The 14,866-nt window shown below is 41.1% G+C and overlaps 1 pseudogene; it reads right to left on the bottom strand.

The window, feature by feature from the left end:
* Positions 1-3,551: 3,551 nt before the first annotated feature.
* On the bottom strand, positions 3,552-3,987 carry LOC117718027 (small ribosomal subunit protein uS12 pseudogene; annotated as a pseudogene).
* Positions 3,988-14,866: the final 10,879 nt, after the last annotated feature.

Genomic DNA, 14,866 nt, shown 5'->3' on the forward strand with positions numbered 1-14,866 from the left:
CAGAAATAGAAGGACAGACCCACACTGAGGTGAAGCTTCTATGATCGACAACTGTGTTCTCTATGCTGAAAGAAGAGGAAAGCAGCTTCTGTGTGCTCAGATTTCTGGACTGTAAGAGCTGAATGACCAAAGGAACTGACTGTAAACTTCAGTGCATCATAGACAGTGATAATACAGAGAGCTGATTGGTGGGTATAAAACTTTAACCCATTATTTTACACTTGATTTTTTAAAAGTTTTTTTTTTTAATTTTTATTTATATGAGACACTGTAGCTGTCTTCAGACACACCAGTAGAGGTATTGGATCCCATTACAGATGGTTGTGAGCCACTATGTAGTTGCTGGGAATTGAACTCAGGACCTCTGGAAGAACAGTCAGTGCTCTTAACTACTGAGCCATCTCTCTAGCCCTTTATACTTTATTTTTATTGACTATGCAAATAACACTATATTTTAGTGTAGGTACAGTAGTGATGGTATCAGATTGACTAAAGAGATTTGTTTTGTCAACAAACAATACTTAACTGAGATTATTCACCAAGACACAATGAATGTGGTAATAGAATGCATAATAATTTTAACATAGACATTACTCTTAAGAGGAAATCAAATTTAACTTTCCATTTGGCTCGAATCACAGTTGTGATAACCTAGTTATTTTAGAACATTGACCATTTGTTTCCTGTTTTGGGCACGTTCTTTCCTTATTTGGAATTTATTTTTACTTATAGATATAAAACTACTCAGGTAAAATGGGTTTCACATAAACTCAAGGTTCACTTATTGTGACCTCCTGATTCCTATATAAAAATATTTGTATAAAGAAACATTCCACTTTATGTTAATCAGTTCCTATGCAACAAGTGTCTATAATGGTATTGTTTTCTTGACAGTTATTATTTGGCTAAAAGTGATTTCCTAAAGCACAAATTATCAAGAAGAGCCTGAAGTGTTGGCATTTTAAAATAATTTATTCCAAACTTCTTTATAATAGTATTAAAAATAAGATTAAGTAAAGGAGTGGGGTTTCGGGTGGAGGGGACCAAATAGGCTACATATCATTTTGAAAGGAAAAGTCTATGAAATGGTCGGGAGGTAAGACTTGAGGCAGAAGAGGCCAACCTGGACTCTCATATCCAGCTGTAGGAGAATGAGACACTGAGAGTCCAAGAACAGAGTGTGCAGCTTCTGGCTGTCCTACCACACGACTCCCTTCCAGGGAAACCAGGCAAATCAACACACACATTTAGAACAGTTGAAGTCTATTTTCCCTTGAACTTGGCAACTTCTCTTATTCTAGAGGATGGACGAGGGCTTCCAGGAGAAGATGGGTAGATTAGAGAGGACGTGGGGACTGGAGAGCAGGATTCACGGGAACAGGCTTGATCCTGTGGTGTCAGGTGTTGCATAAGTTGTGTTGCTGAGGAGTTGCAGGAGGCTTTCTCCTCATCAGGGCCACTGTAGGAGTAGAAATCAGATGGCCTGAAACACTTCCAGTCAGCTTTAGCTCAAATGAAAATTTACAAATGAACCTAGACTGGGGATGGTGGCTCAGCAGAATGCTTTTGCCCACTGTGCTGGAGGCTCTGCGTTTGACGGTCAGAAGAGAGGAAGGAAAGAAAGAAGGGGTAGGGCATAGGGGGTGCAGAGAAAGAGGGAAACATAGGTCAATCTGGTATTAAATGAGGAAAAGTGAAAAGCTTGGAGACAGGGTAGAGTTTCAGTTACAAATTAATCCTATGCAAAAAGCCAAGTTATTTTTCAAGGCAATGTGGCAAGGAAGAGCAATATCTTGATACTTTTAGCAATCTGCACATATTTAGCATATACATCTCTGTGTGTTTCTATATAATCTATATCATCTATATCTATCATCTATATATCTGTTCATATCTATCTATATATTACAACTCCCAATTATATCCTAGGAAAACTCACTCCATGTAGAACAGATTTTTTTTTCTGAAACTTAGGCATTTGTTATGCATCATCCAAAAATCCAAACCTTATTTTCCATAAGCACAATGCCTATGGCATGCCAGTTGCACACCAGACAAGAAGATAGGCCAAAATAAATTGTAATTTGGCTCTGGACCTGCAACACTCCAACCTACCTATAGTCATTAAGGGTCTGATCAGTTTGTCAGCTTTGCAGCAGGTGTGGTCTTTCCATTAACTTCCATCCCCAGAGGCTTTGCTTTACACCAGGAGAATACATAGTAAGGAAATACTAAAAGCATTCCCACCAGTGTAAATATATGGCAAAATATGTTGCCATAGATACAGTGCTGTGTTGTGCTGGTGTGTTTAGCAAAGGCAAAAATCAAACAAGCAAATCAGTAAAAAAAAAAAATAGTCTAATAAAAAGGAAGTATTTTTATTGGGGGGACTTAGTCTTTGAAAGACTCACTGAAAAAACACTTGGACTTGTCGGAAGAATAATAGGAAATTAAGGTGTAACCATTTATAGCTGATATACAGCATATGGCAAACATAATGCCAACATTGCTCTGTGAATGATCTCGTGCACCATTACCTCAAAATAAACCTAATACTTAAAAATGCCTCTGAAGCCAGGTGTGGTGTTTCATGCCTTCAACCCCAGCACTCAGGGGGGATTACAACAACAGCAGCAACAGCAGCAGCAGCAGCAGAAGCAACGACAACAACAATAACAACAACTAAAGGTATGTCAGTGAATTGTGTAAGTTGCATGTGAAATAAACTCTACAGCAGTGCTAGTGGAGCTGGTATGATAACATACGCCTGAAGTCCCAGTTAGCTGGGAAGAAGAAATAGGAGAATGGCTAGCTCAAAGCCCACATAGGTTGCAGAGCAGCTTCAAGGCTAGCCCGGGAAACTTAGTAAGACCCCATCTCTAGTGAAAGAAGTGAGGGAAAACTAGGAACTGAGTGCAGTGAGAGAATACTTACTTAGCATGTATAAGGAAATGGGCTCAGTACCAGGTAGGTGTCAGCCCTCACAACCATCAGGATAGAATTTGATTCTCATCAACATCTCCACAGACACCTTTGTGAAGTATGACAAGCTGACTACCACAACTGGTAAGAGAAGTTATCAAAACATATGATAGATGTCTTTTTTAAAATTAGAAAGCAACAACAACTCACTTAATACTTGGTAGGTTGAGACAGGATCACGAGTTCAAGGTAAGCCTGGACTACATAATGAGACTGGGATTTTCAAATTTATGTTCCATTTTGAAGGTAGTTAAAAGTGCTGCTTTTTTTTTTTTTTTTTTCACATGGTTTTTGGTGTATCCCTAACTGTCCTGGAACTTGCTCTGTAGACTAGGCTGTCTTCAAACTCCCAGAGATCTCTACCTTCCCCTCTGCCTCCTGAGTGTTGGGATTAAAGATGTACACCACCATGCCTGGAAAAAGTGCTTTCTTATCTAATTAAACCTCATGTAGGATGGCGTGTTTTTATTAGTACATAGAGTGAGACATAGTACATAGTTCACTATGAGTTTCTTCTACAAGATAGAAAAGAGATGGAAATCTAAATTTAAAAAAATTTTTTTCAGAATATGAAAATCTATTACTGTGTTTCCATTGTCAAATTTTATGATCTTGGACTTTCTTTCTTGCCTTTGTATAGAGCCAAAAGAGACACACTGGCTACTTGAACCTTATTTTGACCAAATCCAGCAACCAAAACTTTATCACTTTCCTCAATGAAGTTCAAGCAGCCATCATTGGGCATGAATGCTGTGATCTTCTTGCCTTTCTTAATGAGCTGCACCCTGACACAATTCCTGATGGCAGAATTTGGCTGTTTGATTCAACCCCTACTTTTTCCCAACACAATTTTCTTAGCATGAGAGGCACACCCAAATGGATTGGCCTTCAGGGATATGCCCAAGTGGGCTTTCTTGTACTGTTTATCATGCCACTTCTGGTCTCATGGTGACTGCGGAGCTTCTGGGCAGTACAGAGACCAACCATGACACCTGCAAGTGCCATGGGCCTGAGGAAAGTAAATTTAAGTATGCAAACATAACACACTTTATTATTAGACTAGACTATAGCAGGATATTTATTCTGCTACACTGTATTCGCAGTGGAGCTCGGTGATCAGGCAGTAGAAGAGGAGGTGGGGCTGGGAGAAGAAGAGAAGAAGGGGAGGGGAGGAAAAGAGGAAGGGGAGGAGAAGAAGGAGGCTATGGATCATGGAGGAAGATGGATGAGTCGAAAGCAGTTCCAGGTAGCAACTTCTATCAAAAGGTTAGATATTAATTAGGTAACAATTCTAATTGCATGGGCATCTTATTATTTGAGCATTTCCAAATATATAAATCCATTGGATAATCTTTAAGCATTAAAAGTCTTCATTCTACCGGTACTGCGAGAACGGCAGATACTGTCTGGTGTTCAGCTGAGCTTTGTGGATGCAGCATAGGGGATTGGCAGAGCCATCCACCATGCTGGCTTCTCATGGGTGCCAGGGTCTTTGGTGCCATAATCTAACTAGCCGGAGCCCCGGTCACAGTCGAGCAGCAGGAACATGGCGGCTGCCCGAACAAGCTGGACCAGGCTCTGTCTTCTAAATATTACTCTTATACTAGACTACTCAGATGGCTTTGATTTCAGGGAACACATAATTCTCTTTATTAGAAAATTTGGCAAAACATAAGAAAGGACGGAGTTATCTTGCTGAGTGGTTTTTCAGATCATATTCTGAGCCCTTCCTTCTGTCTTGTCTGTGTTCTTATCTTGCTCTCAATCACACTTTCTTGAGCTGTAGAGAGTGCTAACCTAAACGGAAGCATGCTTGTGTGCCAGCTTCAGAGGCTGTGCAGACTCCTCCCCCAACCCCTTCCCCCAAGAAGGGCTCACATTCCCCAACCTAGGCTATTTTAAAGAGTTTAGAGGCAGCCAAAGTTCAAACATTCAAGAGAACCCAGCCTCAGCCAGAACCACCTAGCCGCCTGATAGATTCATGAACTATAACAGATGCTTATTATTTTAAGCCAGCGAGGTCATAAGTAAAAATCAGGGGAGAACTGGTACATAATTTAATATCCACCATCATGAAGGTCTTTATTTGGGTTCACTCATTTCTCAGCATGTTCCCCAAACCTGGATACATTCATAATAAATTTAGCTGGGGTTCCTACAAAATTCTTAGCCATGTAGAATATGAGGAGTAGTGAGAGCAGCCATCCATTTGACCCATTACAAATTCTACCATAGCTCCCAAGTCCTTCCGGAGAGGCCTTTGCTTTCTGTCCAACTCACACAGAGGGTGCTGAGAGGTAGAAAGAGCATATAGATTATCCCAGTTCTGCTTGGGCAGACTTCACAAGGGTGAACTGGGGAGAGAGGGAGTGTTGCTGTGAAAAAGTGTGGATGGGGGCTGGAGATGTAGCTCAAAGGTAGATTACGTGCCTACCTTGTGCAAAGTGCTGGGTTAGAATTTCTAGTCCTAGAAAAACACACACACAAACAAAACCATTAGACCAGGTGTTGTGGCATACAACCTGTTGAGGAAGGAGGATTTGGCATTTGGGCCTAGCCTGTGCTACATCCCAAGACCTTGTGAAAACAGAAAGAGAAGGGAGAGGAGGGGCAGGAGGAGGATGAGGAGGAAGAGGAGGAAAAGGAGGAAGTATGTTTGGAGAGCCAAATTCAAATAAAAGTTGAAGTTTTGCTAGATGCAGAAAAGGCATTGGACAAAGTTAATCATGGCTTTGTGATACAGTTCTGTAGACACTAGGAGTAGATGGATCATATCTGAAACTTATGAAGGTGATATACAACAAGTCTATAGAAAACATATTAAATGACAAAACTAAAAACAAAAACAAAAGAACTTACTCTAAATCATCTTTCTGCTTCAATACAGTGCTTGAAGCCTTAGCTGGAGCAGTAAGACAATGAAATATAAAAAGGCTAAAACAAGAAAGGAAGAAGGCTGTCTCTGTTTACAGATGACATGACTATACTTAAGACCCCATAGAGATTTAGCAACTACTTCAAAGATGAAGGATACAAGATCAGTATACAAAAATCAGTGGCCTTCTTATGTACCTAAAGTGGACTTACAGGGAAAGAAGTTAAAGGGAAAATCTCATTCATAATAACTCCATGAGACAGAATTTATAGGAACAAACATAATCAATTTAAAAAAGACCTCTACAATAAAAATGGGAAATGGAAAGTTGGGAAATGGTGGCACACACCTTTAGTCCCAGAACTTGGGAGGCAGAGGCAGGTGCATCTTTGAGTTCAAGGCTAGTCTGTATGTAGCCTGGTCTACAGAGAGAGTTCTAGAACAGCCAGGGCTATACAAAGAAAACCCTGTCTAGAAAGAAAGAAGGAAAGAAAGAAAGAGAGAGAGAGAGAGAGAGAGAGAGAGAGAGAGAGAGAGAGAGAAAGAAAGAAAGTAAGAAAGACACTGGAAAAAAGGAAATCAAGGGTTCTATTAGATAAAGGAGAGACTTTCCATACTACTTGATTGGCAGAATTAGTATTGTGAAAATGGCTATACTAAAAGGAATCTACCAATTCAATGCAATTCTTATAAAAATTGTGATGTAGTTCTTCACAAAACTAAAAAAAAAAAAAAAAAAACCAAGAATGTGTATGGCACCATAAAAGACCATGTAGAGCCAAAGAATCCTGAGGAGAATCCTGGAGGTATCACAATACCTGACCCAAATTATACTACAAAGCTGTAGTGATAAACAAAGGCTGGTGCTAGCATAACAACAAGACAGGTAGACAGGGGACCAGGAAACAAACCATCAAAGCTATACCCCTCCCCTTTTATGGAAGTGTCAAAAGCACAAAGGAGGAAAAAATGCATAGCAATTCTGGATGTCTACCTGCAGCAGATTGAAGTTAATTCTATATTTTTTACCCTAAACAAAAACCAAGTAGAACGTGACACCCAGATGGCCGGGCATACATTATTTATCCAACCCTCAGTCAATCACGACTAGAGACACATATGGTCTGGTCAGTTATAGCAGTAGCATATGGACTGCTGTATGCACAATCTAAACCCCTACCCACTTTCCCAGGAAGAGCTTTGCGAGTCTGAAGCTAACAGTAGCAGATTCAACAAAGAAGTTAGAGTAGGTCCCCCATCAGGGGTATGTTGAACACAAGACACAGTTGCCAAGTAGGAATACTGTGTTTACCCATAGAATGGATACTTCTTGTCTCCCACAGGCAAGTGTTGATCTATGTCTGGTGCCTTGGAAGAGAATGAAACACAGTCATTGGCAAGTAGCTTAAGCCTGGGGAACTCAGCCTGGGAGATCTGAAAACATAACAGTGGACCAAACTCACTACCAGATGCTTCTCATTTGTGCCCGTTTTGACTACCCAGTGGGATGTTCGTCTGCCCAGAGTCCTGTCTTTTCTTATTCCCTTCATTGTGAATGGAACCTGGTGACTTGTATCCTTTAAGTCTTTTTAGACATCTTAGGCACCATATTGATGCCCATTTCTGTCCTGCCTCTCTCTTATTTCCCACCTTAGCTATTATTAATCCTCTGGAATGCCCATTTCCAGTCTTGTTTGATGGGTTTCATTCTGGGCGCATATAGTGTGTGTGTGTGTGTGTGTGTGTGTGTGTGTGTGTGTGTGTGTATCCTTATGGTAAAAGGCCTTGAATTTAAATGTCATTTCTTAATTATGTAACCAGCACATCTGGGAGGAATAGAGACCATCTAGAGATATTTGTACCTCACTCTGGCTACCCAGGCTGTTAAAACAAGACATGCTAGGGCATTTTAATTCCCCCTAGAAATCTCATGCTGGAAGGAGAACACTGAAGCCTGAAAGCAGCCAGAGTAGCCCCTCTACCCACAGAGATTCCACCAGTGTGGAATACTGGTCAGATCACTTGGCTGGAGCGACAACAATGGTTCAGTGACAAGCCGGACCACACTGCTTAGTTACAGATATCATTGTCTTCTTTTTGGAGCCCCTGAATATGGCCTGAGGCAAATCACTGGATCTCTTCATACTGTTTCCCAATATTGCCACATTGAGTAACCCTTTTCTCTGCTGTTACCTATTCCTTGTTTGTTTAATTTGACAGTTAACTGTTTTCTAAATGACAGGTTGGCTAAACCTGATTTAGTAAGGCTATCTATCATGGCACAGGTTCTGACCCTCAATAACTAGCAATATCTACCATCACCACCCAAACACACATACTGATGCTTCTTCTCCCTCTCTCCCCTCCCTCCATTCTTCCTTTTCTCCCTCCCTTCTTCTTTCTCCCCCTTTCTTCCTTCCATCCATACACATATGCTTAGAGTCTTGTGCAACTGTGACAGGATCTGACTTCATTACTGTTTTTAGCTCAAGCTTCCCACGTTGTATCAAAGCCTCCATCAGCTTTCTAAGTTCTCAGGGAGCCACATAAGCGCGATTTAGGTGTTTTAGTTTTAGGTGTGCCCTTCAATAGGCAGTCCAGTCTGAGAATTTCAACGTGGATTTAACCACTAGAGTTTGCTAGGATTAGGGACATATCTGAGGTTATCTCACCTCCTCACCTTGTACATTGTTATATGTATTCTTTCGGGCTTTCCAACCTTCTGTTGTACTTTATACTTAATTTTTTCTTGCTCCCACATGGTATATTGTATGTAAGGTACATGCAAGCTTTAACGTTTTATTATTTTAAAACCTGATTTTACATACCCACTGTCACCACCCAAATACACACACACACACACACACACACACACACACACACACTGATGTTTCTCCTGCCCTCTCTGCCTTCTTCTCTCTGTTCCTCCAGCTCTCCCTTTCTTCCTCCTGTCTATGAAAGTTTGCTTAGAGTCTCAGGCAACTGTAATGAACACGAACGCTATTGTCCCTCCCCCCCCCCCCGCCCCCTACAAGCTTCCTACTATGTGTCAGCTATTCAAGCTGCCTCCTAAAGTTTGATTTGCTTATTTTTATTTTTTCTTTTTAGTTTAGTTTAATTTAAAAAAAAATTGCTCACTTTCTCTATATTCCTCTCCAAAAATAAAATATCCAGCTTTCAAACACCGAACTCATGTTTAAATGTAACCTTTCATGTTGTTTGTGCTTCTGTTTTGGATCAAGTTTGCTCTTATGCTCTTCACAAGTTATTATTATTATTATTATTATTATTATTATTGCCATAAATATTTATTTAGGTTTAATCCTGTCTGAGTTCTTTGATCATTGTTCTTTCTCTTTGTTCTTTTTGATGTAGACTCAGGAGTAGCCCACTTAGTGAGGGTCTGCTAATTACAATTTCAATTCCCTTCAAAAGTCTTTATTATAATTTTTTATTCTTAAACCACAGATTAGGTAAGTATAGAATTTATTTACTTATTTGAAAAGTCTTCCAGTGGTTATGGTTTTATTCCTTTGGAGGTAATTTTAATGTCTAGCTGATTTTTAAATATATTTATACTTTCCCCCACAATTTATTTGTATTTTTTGTATCTATGTTTCATTTTATGTCTTTAATCTGAATGCATTTGAATTTCAAAACCCTGGACATTCCTGAGCTCTATTCTGAAATTAGGACGTGTTGCTCTATTTTTGAACTGCTGTCCCTTCCCCAGCCGCCCACATTTCACCCTGTTTAGCCACAGCATCAGAAGTCTGACATGTGGCTTTAATGACTTTGTTTGACAGCTTTTGCTGACCTTTACTTTTGTTTTCTCCAGTGTCCTCTCCCTACCACTTGTAATCTAGCAATAAGTAATCTAGTTGTTGTGGTCTAGCTTTGTCTGCAATCTGCTTCTCTGTCAAAAGAATTAAAGGGCAAGAAATTCGTAGTCCATCACATACTTGATTTATCTCAGCAGAGATAGCATAGAAACACATACAATACAAAAAGCCAGAGTGAGCCCCATATATAACTTTTATAAGGATAGCATTTAATTGGGACTGCAGGTTCAGAGGTTCAGTCCATTATCATATTACTTATATATTAAATAATTATATTATTTATATAATTATATAAATCATAAATATATAAATTATAAAATCATCATAGTTATATACTTTTTAATAGGGTGTGGAGCAAAGCTTGGCTCTATTTTCCTTTTTCAGTTGGACCATTCAGGATGCATTTAGCTGGTTAGGTCATTTTAAGTGATAGTAAGGGTGAAATTCTCCTGGTGATGTAAACTCTCCAAGCCTACCAGGCCTTGTTTTCAGTGATCCACAGTGCAGCTGGGAGAGGGAGGTGTTAGTCAGCTGGTAGGAAGTTAGCCCAGCCAAACCCACTTAGAGGGCAACCTATGGCTAGCAGAGGTGGGGAATTTGACTACTGACTGGGAGTTAGCCTACTGGCCTGAGAGAGAGAAAAAGAGAGAGGTGTCAGCAGTAAGGGAGAAGTGAAGTGGGTTTGGCCTAATGCTGCTTGTGTTATAATGTTAATTTTGTTCTCTAAAATTGCTAGCAAAATTTTGTTCTACAAAATTGCTGGGCGGGGAAGACAGAGGTGGGACTTTTCCATTTCCTGGTCTTGGGACAGATAGGAGGCAGATTTGCCATGACTCAGAGATAGAGGGATTGGGTTCAGGAGCTACAGAAGAAAAATCATCCAAAATGTAGGTGGAAGGTGAAAGTGGCCCTATGGAGTTAACAGGGCAACAAAGATAAAACGTAGAATTAGACAGTGTTAAGCCAGGAGTATCAGGGAAATACAGGCTAGCCGCTGGGAGGATTAGAAGTACCCAGTCACTGAGCTAGCCAAGGCATTTCAAAATTAACTGGTTGTGTGTGTGTGTGTGTGTGTGTGTGTGTGTGTGTGTGTGTGTGTCTTGTTCGTGAATCCAGAGGGCTCTGGTGAATGGCTGGAAGCATGAACCACCAGCAGCATAGAGCCGTTTAACTAATTCATTGCTACAGGGAAGGGAGTTGGGCAAGAGTCTGGGAGTAAACCTTTTAAATTAGAAGGTCTTGGAGGTCAGTTTGCCCTTATACCTGGATGTTCTCTAAGCCTTGATGGGGTTGGTCTAGAGCCCCTCTCTCTTGATATGTACCTACTGCCTTCCCTCATAGTCAAGCAGTGCACAAAAAAGCAATTAAAAAGACATGTTATTGAAGCCAAGAATTCAGTTACTTTTCTCCTTTCTATCAGTTTCCACATTGTTTTCTGAGATAAGGTCTCTCATTGAGGCTATCTAGCAAGCCCCAGGAATCCTCCCCTAATCCCTACTGATGGGATTAGAGGTGCTTGCTGCTGTCTGGCTTACTGTGTGGGTGCTAGCAGGGAGCTCAAGTCTTCCCTCTTCCCTTCTACTGAGTTCAGTGATGCCTGCCGGAAAGTTGACTGATCTTGTTGGTTTGATCATGTGCGGGTGACCACAGCTGTGGTGATGTCACTGAGTGCAACAGCTGTGTCATGTCCAGAAGACAGTGTCTCACAGCTCCATCCTCCTTACATTCTTTAGTCCCCTCTTCCCAAGTGTTCTCCGAGCCTTGCAAGGGCTTGTATTGGTGCCCCTCTTAGGGCTGAACATTCAACAGTCATCTGTTCCCAGAGCCCTGACCTCTCTGCATAGCTACAGAAAGATGTTTCTCTGCCAAAGTTGAGAGTCAGATTAATCATTGGGTTTAACGATACATTTTTGATGGCAATTTAACATGCCCATTTAGCAAATCAATACCAGAATGTTTCTTACTGGGATCTACAACCTCCTTATGTGTGGGTTTATGGCCAGGTCTATGGTACTGATATTTTTGAGAAGTAGCTTTGGATTTAAAAGAAAATTTTATGGGTCCCATGAATTATAGATTCTTTTTCCCTAGCCTGAGTAGCTAAAGTTGCCCCTCTGGTTTGCCAACCAGAGGCCAGTTAATCCGTAAACAAAGAATGCAGAGTTACAGGACAATGGGCTACGGAGGCATCCCAGGAATGAAGATCCTGATAAGGAACTGCTCCCCGCCCCCATGGACCGGTTTGACCAGATGTTCAAAAATTGGAAAACAACCAATCGTATGCACCCGCGCGAAAGTTTCTCCTTTTCCCCACCCCGAGCTTATATAAACCCTAAACCCTGGAGCCACGAGGTCGATGCCCCTATCTCCCACATTGAGACACGTGTCGGCCCGGAACGTTCCGCCATTAAACTACCTCGTGTTCTTGCAGCAAGTTGGTCTTCCGTGTGTCCTTTGGGTGCGCGCCATCCTGTGACTCTAGTGGGGTCCCCTTTGGGGGCTTCCCGAGCCTTACAGATTTAGTTAAAGACTTAAAAAATATTGGGAATAAATATTGAAGATTCAAAAGCATAGTTTAGGCTTGTAGCAGGTCACAGACCATTCCTTTCAATGCTTTCCTAGTGGTCTTCCTTATTTCATCATAGTTCACTTAATAAAGTAAGTTAGTATTTGATGGGCTAGCTATAAGAGATTTCCCTGACTTATTCTTTCTTCATTACAGTCTTGGATTATTATTAGGGCTTGTTAAAATATGTAATGTAATTTTCTCTGAACAGAACTTATATGGCAGCCCTGGTCTCAGCATTCTGTATACACACTCATCCACATAATAATAGACCCTTAGTATTCTTATCATATGATGTGGAAATACTGAGGGGTTATGAAAGTTGCCCAAGATAGCAACTTTATTAACCAATTATTACATTTCTAAACCCAGACACAGACTGTGTAGGTCTATAGCTGGACTTTTAATTTCCACTGAGACGATAAGTCAGGATTCCTTTGATAGTCTTCTGTTCTGATAGTCTTCTGATAGAATTTATCCCTGAGCAGTAGTCACAATTTAAATTTATAATCTATTTAGTCAATATTTGCACCAGTATCTTTCAGAGCAGGAACCATTCCACATTGCATCACTGACACATAGTCTAGTGTACAGTTGATGCCCAATAATTTCCTAGTGAATTAATGTGTAAAGGAATGAAGCGTTTCTTTCATGGAGTAATGCTTCCCTCTGGTGGGCTTTTAGAATATTGTTGTTTAACCGCTTCCTAAATTCACCTCTTTCGTTTTCTTCCCTCCAAACTAATGGCCATAATTTCTTCAGGATAGGCTCGCCATCCACTAGTTGGCCTGTGGAGATGAGCTGTGGAACTAGGCAACTATCAGGCACCAATTTATGTCCAGAAGTTGGTCAAGCACATTTATTAGGTTCTTCGTTCAGAAGGCCCCTCATGCGCTTTCAGAGTCTCCTCTTTCAGTACCGAAGGCATCTATCCAGAATCTCCAGTTCTGATCATACGATCCTCAGGATAGAATTCCTCTCAGTGCAGAAATAGTCCCTTCCCTATCAAATGTCAACACAAAAGTGCAGCTCTCATCTCAAAGGGAGTAAGAGAATGAAAGATAGAAAAATCTAAGTTGATCCCCTGAACCCTACTCTTAAAAGCAAAGACATAAAAACCTGTAAGTCAAACACTGTGTCGCCTCAGTCCCAGGAAATTAGCTGAGCATTTGAACAGATGGCCCTAACTGAACAAACCCTAATATTAAGGGTGTCAGGATGCTATGGGCCGGAGATTAGCCTGGCCTCGCTTTGAACTAACAGCCCTGAGACAGTTGGTGCCAGAATGCTTAAAGTTTGAGATAAGCCTGACCCCCTTGAACTGGAGCTCATGATATATAGTGTGAAACTAGTCCAAAATAGCCAATTATAAAGTGACACACCATCCATCTTAGGAATTTGAGATCAAATGTATCGATGACCTAGTGACCTGTCCCCCTCCTTCCCCCTCCTTCCCCCTTCCCTAACTCCACTCTCAGCCTTCCCCCTTCCCTAACTCCACCCCCACCTGGTTTGTAGATTCCCCCTTAAAAGCTGTAAAATTCTTTTGTTTGGGGATGAATTCCTCTGCCCCTGCGTGGGCTTGAAGGGAAGACAGCCCTGGCTAGCCAGTAAACCTCATGTGATTGCATCAAGTTGTGTTTCTCGTGAGTAATTCGGGGTGCGTCTGCAGTTCTCCACGGATCGTGAGTTCTTTTTTCAGTGGGCTTTACAAGAGTTTACTCTGGAACCAATATGAGTTACTCTGGCCCCAGGAACACATTTAAATCGCTCTATATACTGTTCTGTGGTAGCAGCTTCACCGAGTTTTTAATATTTACAAAGCAAAGAGAGCTATAAATTAAGACATTTTAAAGATGCATTGGTGGAAACATTATGTAGGTTGGATCCAGCAAATCACGACAAACCTCTGCTGTGGGGCTCAGATGTGGATAGCATGCTTAGCTTTTGGGTTGGTGGAAGCTAAGGGTTTGTTTGTACATTTCAAAAAGACTTACTTAATAGTCCAAGAACGTGACAAGAGTTGTGTGACCAAACAAGTGGCTATTTAAGGGGCTGAGATAGCCCCAAAATAATTCGGCATGGAACTAGCCTAGATAGCCCAAAATAATTCAGCATACAACTAGCTTAGAATCTGGAATGTTTAACCCAGGAGTGGCCTCTACCCCACCCCCACCTCTGTTATTTTAATTCACGTATTAGACAAGAGGAAAGCAGCTCAAATTATGCTCTACCAGAAACACTAATTTTTTTTTGTTTTACACAATCTGAAGTAATTTTCGAAAAAACAAAAACGAAACAAACACAGTAGTAAAGAATAGATACTTTCCTAATCTATTCACATAAGGGCAGCTCGTTAGCTTCCTATTTGAACCAGAACTGAGTAAAAACAGAAGGGATGTTTTTAGGACAATCTACGAATGCAGACTCAGGTGTTCCAATCCTTTTAGAGTCGCCCGGCTCTATCCCTTTTTCTACTCCCTAGCCTGCCGGCGGAGGCCGGAAGCCAGATATCAGCGCCGGTGGTTCCTTCTCTCATCTCTCTATGGTAGTCGGGTTACTCTAGCCATGAGAACTCTGTGGTTCCGGGGCGGGCTGGGA

This window comes from Arvicanthis niloticus, chromosome 12, assembly GCF_011762505.2.
Source record: "Arvicanthis niloticus isolate mArvNil1 chromosome 12, mArvNil1.pat.X, whole genome shotgun sequence".
NCBI classification, from domain to species: Eukaryota; Metazoa; Chordata; class Mammalia; order Rodentia; family Muridae; genus Arvicanthis; species Arvicanthis niloticus.